At 44.5% G+C, this 7,668-nt stretch overlaps 1 protein-coding gene across 1 annotated transcript in view; it reads right to left on the minus strand.

Moving 5' to 3' along the window:
* Positions 1-7,488, minus strand: part of ATP6V1A (ATPase H+ transporting V1 subunit A) — a 31,749-nt gene extending 24,261 nt beyond the window's left edge. The window contains exon 1 of the mRNA XM_054654659.2: positions 7,331-7,488. The gene's annotated coding sequence lies outside the window, so the exon portion shown is untranslated. The remainder of the gene's footprint in view (positions 1-7,330) is intronic.
* Between the last annotated feature and the right edge of the window lie 180 nt (positions 7,489-7,668).

A 7,668-nucleotide genomic window follows, 5' to 3' on the forward strand; every position in this document is an offset into this window, starting at 1 on the left:
GTATGCAGAGTTGTAATTTTATTAGACAGCAGGAAAAATTACTCCAGATTTCTCAGTCACCAAATAATTGAATTACTGAGGTTCAGTGGCACCTATGGCAATCATCTACTTCCAACTCCCAGCTCCAAGCAAGCTGATGTAGGCTGCTCAGGGCCACATCCAAACGTATTTTGATTACCTCCAAGGATGAAGCCACCACAACTCTCTAGGTAACCTGTTCCAGCATTTAGACACCCCTGCAGTAAAGTGTTTTCCTACATTTAAAGGGAATTCCCTGTATTTCAGTTTGTGCCCACTGTGTCATGTTACTTCAACAGGTACCACTGAGAAGAGTCAGGCTTTGTCCTCTTTGCTCCCTCCCCTCAGGTGTTTATATATTTTACAATAAGATTCTCAGAACCTTCTCTTCCTGAGGCTATATAATCCCAGTTCTCTTTTCTTGCCTCCAAATGCTTAACAGTCTCCGCAACCCTTTTCTGGATGCACACCCCTAAGCCACATCTTTCTTCTACTGGAGAATCCAGAACCAGACACAGCACTCTAGATGTGGTTTCCATCAAGTTTAACCAAGGTGAAAACCACCTCCCTGAACCTGCTGGCAGGATTCTTCTAAACACGGCCCAGGATAGTGCTGGCTGCCTTTGCCACAAGGGACCATTGCCAGCTGATGTCCAGCTTGGGGACCCCCAGTTCTTTTCAGCACTCAGTCCTCAGCCTGTAGCAGGATATGTGGTTATTTTGCCCCAGGTGCAGGACTTGGCACTTCTCTTTGTCAAACTTCATGGGATTCCTGTCAGCCAATTCTTCCAGTCCAGGTCCCTCTGTATGGCAGCACAAGCCTCTGCTACACCAAACACCTTCCAACCTGTCACCTGCACTCTAATGAAACCAGGCAGGAGTCACCTCCTGTGCTCAACACAACCACGAGGCTCAGACTTCTCATGACACAGACACTGTGAAGTGAACAACACCAACCTTCCTGCCACAAGCTCTGAGCTAGAAAGAATATTTCTTATACTCAGCAATATGGACATTTTCCCACTTTGTTATTAATACAATTTCAGTTGTCACAGCGCACTTTGAGGCCACCTCAGCTCTAGATAAATCCAGAACCTGACTGACTAATGTTCAGCTACAAACTGTGGACCCATCTGCAACCCTACAAGACCATTTATCTTTTACATAACTTGTTCCTTGGGTTCTTATAAGCCCCCTCCTCTCACATGAAGATTGTTTTACTCAGCACATGTACACATAAATCCATGTGAAAGAGAATTATGCTGCCTCTGTCATTGCAGCACATGATTACACACTCACTACAAAGTGAGACCATGCAACACTGAATTCATGAAGTCCACCACAAGCTCCTCCTGTCCTCTTCCTAAAAACAGATGAGGACTTAGCTGTGGGCATGCCAATACATACAAGTTTGATACTTTAAATAAACATCATGCCTTGAAACAAGCTAAAGATATAACAATATATTTATATTTGATACATACATACAACATGAAGTATATATTCCTAAAGCAAGGGTGTGAAGTCTGTCCATGCAAGATGTACCACCACTACAAGCTGTAACTCGAGCACCCAAGCTTTTATTCAGCAGCTTGGGAAATTCCTTCAGTTAGCCCAGAACAATACTAGAACAAAGCTGTTTGAACATGACTAAGAAGTCAGCAGCTAAAATAAAACTAGATAGAAAGGCTGGCAAGGTGTTCTTTGCATAAGTACTCTGACCCACTGAAGATCTGATCAGCTCAGTTGATAAGCTGCCTTCAAACATCAAACACAGCTATCATGCGATATCTAGAATTGATAAAGACCCTAAACTCCTGTTACTAGAGAAAACCACATTGTCCATGTGAAAAAATGTTCATCAACTGACTCACATGCTACAGTTTCCATAATAGGGTTTTCTATACCAATTTTTTCCTCTCAGCTGAGGCTTCTCCAGAGGAGGAAATTGATGAGCCTCTCCTTAGTTCCTACTTGCTACACTGCTTCACAATTTTATTACTGCGAAAAATTGACATTCCTTTCAGCCTACTACACATTCTGCCCTTTGGCTTGATAGACTTTCACACAAAATAAAGATCTAATGCAACTGAAATCCAAACCATACTACAGAACACTAATACAAAATTCATCTCTGTGTTCTACAGTGACCTTCTTTTCTTATCCTGATCCTGTCATCTAGCTGCCAGGGCTGAAAAGTTCTGCAGCCATCTGCTCAGTGCAATGCTCAGTCATTTCCTCTAGATGAACAGTTTTCATTAACCTCCCTAACATTACTGCTAAACTAAAATCTACCCTAGCTTTTATTAAGTAAAAGTCACTTGATTTCCAGGTCTATTTGGCACTGTTACTTGAAATACTTTTTGTTGCTCTAACCTTTAAGATGACAAACATTAAAATGAAATTATTACGCAGCTGTAAGCAACTATAACAGCAAACTTTACTACAGTTCAGCAGAGTGACTTCTGAAGAGTTGAAGACTTTACATCAACAGACAAAAGGTGTGCAATTTGACAAAACAACTATGGCTAGATTTTTAAGTCAGGCTCAGTTTTACACACAGAATCGCACAAGTTGTTTGGGCTCATTAAAATACATTGTCTCCTCTATAAGCCTCACTACTGCCTAAACCCTTCTCCCCAAGTGTAATAGCTAAAATACTGAGCATGAGTTTGGAATAAGCATTTCATCATTACACCTAAGTTTCAGATTACCTTTAAAGTAAGGATATTATGGAATCTTGAGTTTATTACGCAAGGTATTTGATAGCTAGTTTGAAGAGTTGAACCACGAGTGAGTCTGCATGAAAGTCTTTGAGAAAGATCCAACATCCCTAGCAGATAGAAGTAGTCTTTTATAGCACCTTTGGTATAATGAAACACCTGGTTGGAATCACAGCACACCTATTGGCACTGGATTCCAGTAAAAGGAAATTAAGTTGAGGTTGACTTTTCCTGTAATGAAAAATTGCATCTTCATGTTTTAAAGCAAGCTAAGCTACGTTTGGAAATCTTGTTCCAATAAAATAATACCTGAAGTACTTACAGCTTCTTTAGAACAGTCAGAGGCCTTCCAACATATTAGATTTTACCATTGTTTAAACTACATACTGAGGTGGTTGTCTGAATATCTACCAGCCTCATGCAAATCTATCCCATGATAAAACCCTCAGAATTTTAAGGATCTATAGACAGTTCACGTAACAGAATTGCTTATTTAGCCATCTTTACCAATATAGTCTGCAGTTAGTCTAAAGTACCATCTTAGGGTTTTTCTGAAGAGCTGCTTTTTAAGGCCTTGCTTTCAGACTGGGAAATAAAGTAATGATACAGTGTAACAAGAACAAGGGCCAAACATTTGCCCCACGAACTGGAATTCTGGGAAGATGCAGTTTCTTTGCTTGGCTATTAAAAAACTGTCAAGTCATTTTTCAGGCTCTTACACAAAATTTGCACACCTGAAAGCTTTTGTCCAGCAATAATATGTTATTCCCATAAAGGCACAGCCGTCTCTCTATGAAGTCCATGGCTTTTCCCACATCCTTTCTGTATCTCCTCATGCCCAACCATCCCAACCACAACAGGACTGCTCTTCATGCTTAGGGCACAGAACACAGATCAGCATCACAGACATCCAAACCACCTCTCTTTTACATGAACCACCACAAACCACTTCAGTAAGCAAGCATGGCTTACAGCAGCCTGAAGATGGGACACAGCACCTTCACAGCACACATTCTAGCATTTTTCAGGGAATGCTTCTGCCAGAAACACAGCTGGGCAGACTGGTCAGCTGAAACTCACCAGAGCACCAACATTTCATCTTGGCTATGAGAACCCTTACAACTTGAGCACTTTTCAATTGTTTGGGAAAGATAAAGATAAGGCTTTTATATTACAGAGACCCTCTGGAACACCACATCTCTCAAGTATTTGTATCTGCAATGGGCCTATTTCCAGCAGGTTTTCTAGCTCATTTACCTGTTCAGCACCATGAGTCTGGGTTAACTGGGGCAGCTTCCCATACTAGCTTTGGTCCTTGCTGATTACTTTTGATTTGAACATAACAGACTCCCCAAAATGTAAACTATGACAAAATTAAAAGAGAGGCCACTGTCAGACAAATTATTTTTGTACAGAGTGAGCAGTGACACTGAATTTTACCATTACACAAGCTCAGAGTCAAGCTGATGAAGCAAGCAAATAAATTCAGCAGCTAAAACTGGTCTCTATCTGCCATTTGGTGAAGTGGTAGTAACAAGGTCTGTAAGACTTTCAGGATTTATCCACATACATCTTACTGGTTTTCACTGTAAGTGTATCATCATTTCACTAAAGCCAGGCCTTGGAAGGCAAAGTCTGTCAGAACAGCCATATCATGTATGGACATCCAAAAAGCTGGCAGCAAATGGTCAATGTTTCTGAGACATGGGAGTGTTGAACTTGAGACTTGACAAACGCAGGAGAAGTAAATGCTTGGATGAAATAAAGCAACCAAACAAAAAATATTTACAGGTGCAGAACTTAATGCCATGGGAGATGACCAAACCCAAGAATTTGGTATAAGCTTAGCTGTCCACTCCCAAAGAGAAGAATGGAGTGAGCACATCAAAGACAAGCAAAAAGCTTTTTATACCATAAAAGAAGATACAACAATGACAAACAGTCAAAACCAGTTCTGCATGTTGGACATTTAGGTGATTATTGGCTTATTCTGTACAGGAAAAAAAAGGGCTGAAAAGCTTAAATTCATTTTGGTTCCTCTGCTGGAGTAGGACCCTGTTTCTCTCTGCCCAGCTGGAAGGCTAAAGGAGTCACATGTTTTAAAATGTCGAGTAAGAATGAATGAGCATGATATTCCAGTTGACTACATGGTCTGTTTTCATTGGCAAAATTCAGGCCTAAAAAAAAAAATCACATGGATACCATTGTTCAACAATGCCTCAGTATTTCCAAGTCTGAAATCCCCCACTTTTTAACCAATGAAACAAGCATGGAGAAAAGACTATATGTCAGGCAATGTAGCATTGGATTGTTGCATGGTTTGTGTTTTGTAGGGTTTTCTTAAAAAGACAGGAAAAAAAGAGAGATTACTACTTGGTCAGCAGTGGCATTCAACATTTTATGGTCAACATCAAAGTAACCAAATACCCCAACTAGGTTATCCTGTAATCCTTTTTCTAAAGGAGTAATTAGGAATGCAGCCATAGTCACAAACATGCAATTGAAAAGCACAAGGGAAACCCACCAGTAGGAACTTTCAGGGCTTGAGAACCCCAAGACAAACCATTATGGCATCAAAACACAAGGGGGAATGCACAGTGCCTCTAAAAGGGGTATCATTCAGAGGAATCATCTGGTAACCTGCTGGACTATAGCAGCTTTGGATGACAATGTGTAACAACAGCACCCATGCAAGTCAGGAAGATAAAGGCATGAAGTCATCCTGGGAAAAAAATTAGATAAGAGAAGGACACTTAAGGCCCACAGACCTTGTAAATGAGGGCCAATAAAGCATAAAACTGTTAATATATACTTAGACCAAAACAAAAGCTAAATTTAAGCTAATGCTCTATAAAAATGAAGCAATAATAATCACTCATGGCTCAACCCTATTACCAGTACCTGCAGAAAAGAATTCTTGATTTGGAAAATGACAAGGCAGCATTTACAGGAAACAGAGATCTTGTGTTACTATTGCAACACAAGACTGCAACCCCCCTTTGAACCGTCAGCTGATGCCAGCAACCATTTTCCACTGTTGCCTTAATTTCTCCTTCCCTGTTCTCTCAAGCTGATGTCCATAGTGATTTAGTATTTCTGAATGTCAGACTTCACCACCTGATCACAAAATAAAGACTAATTTTCCCCCCACATAAAGAATAAAGCTTTCCCAGAGGACTTTATAATACAGACTGACAGGCACATCAAAAATATTCTGCAGTATTTTTGGTAATACAAAGACCTGTAGATTGTGATCTCACTTTACATATTCTTACATAGAAAATAATGAAATGTAGATATTATTACATATGTATATTTGCTGGTCATTGAAAAGGCCTTTGGAAGTACCACACAGAGAAGCCAAACATTCAGCTGCTGCAGATCTGCACAGTGCAGAAATACAGCACAAATACACCACAACTCACAGATCTGCCTCAGTTACTCAAACTTCCATTTGCAAATGCCAGTTGGTATTTGGCATGTTCTTGCTAATAAATCACTTCGTGCAGTCTGTCACCAGGTTTTCCTACTTTTCCACCCCCTCTCCACTTCAGCAAGCAGAATTAGCATTTGAAATACCATGCTAGATCAAATAGCCAGTGTACTTTGCTGAAGTATTGCATTACAATGAATAAAACGATCACCAAATTGCTTTTATGCCCAACAGGAGTGCAATTTCTCTGAGGGAAGACAGTAAAATTCCAGGAGGAAAGATTTTACTTTCTTCCTAAGAAAGTAAATCACTATGGGCAGCTGCATGGAATGGACAGATCTTGACACATAAGTGCCACATATTCCAATGTCACAGCTACCTGTGACATTGGAAAATCATCCAGAATCCAGTCATGCAAGATTTCTCTCTTGCCTCCAAGTGAATGCCAAGGGTGATGTTTGGAACACCTCATCTAAGGCAGAGTTTTGCGACCGGCTGCAGGAATAGGAGGCACATTTGATGCGCCACCAGGATATTCAACTGCAAAACAAAAGGGGGGCTGTTCTGCCGCGCTCGGGCTGCAGTGGGAGGCCCGCAGCAACATTCCCCTTCCAGAGCCGCGTTCCTCTTCCAGAGATGCGCTGTTCGCTCTCTGCTGGGCTGCGCTCAGGCACCCAGAGACTCAGATCCACCCACTCAAGATGGTGGGATGACCTGGCACTGGAACCCGGCCGCTATCGCCCCGTTCCTTTTCTGTAAGGAATTCTGGCACAACCCTAAAGCATCTCAGTGGGCGCCTTCTGAGGTTTTTCATTCAGGAGCCGCTCGGCTTTCCAGGTCTCCGCTCCGGGCGAAGCGGGGCGGGGAAGCGCATGGCCTCCCCCGCGGGCTGCCCTGCCGGACACGGCTCCCTGAAGGTCGGCTGCCCAGGGCCAGGGCCCGGCGACACCCGCTCCGCAGAGCTGGGGCCGCGCTCCCTCTGCGAGCGGCTCTGCGGGGACACCGCGTCCTGCCCGGGCAGGGTCCAAGCGCGGCGGAGAGCGGCGAGAGCCGACCTCCCCCGCCTTCAACGCAGAGGAGGGCAAGCCCCGGGCGCACCTCGGGAGCGGCGGAGGCAGCGGCGCGGGACAGGGGGCGCGGGGCCCGAGCGTCTCACCTGGGCCGACCCGGCGCGCCCGAATCCGCCCAAGTCCCTGCAGCAGCGGCGGCGGCGGCAAAGGAGGCGCTGGATCAGCTGACGCCGGGCCCCGCGCGCATGCGCCGCGCCGCACACCGGAAGCGCCGGGCGCGAGCCGTGCCCTACTCTGGGCGGAGCTTCGCCCGCCAAGCCCGGGCCGCTTCCGCGCAGGGGTGCACCGGGCGCAGTGGGGCGCGCTGATTGGTTTCTCAGCGTCACGTGATGGCACCCGCGCCCCGCCCCCGAGACGCGCGGGGCCTCCCCGCCCCGCGGGGCGCCGCGCGTGCGCGGCGGGGGCGCGCGGGAGGGGCGGGGCG

This window comes from Agelaius phoeniceus, chromosome 2 (assembly GCF_051311805.1).
Source record: "Agelaius phoeniceus isolate bAgePho1 chromosome 2, bAgePho1.hap1, whole genome shotgun sequence".
Taxonomy (NCBI): Eukaryota; Metazoa; Chordata; class Aves; order Passeriformes; family Icteridae; genus Agelaius; species Agelaius phoeniceus.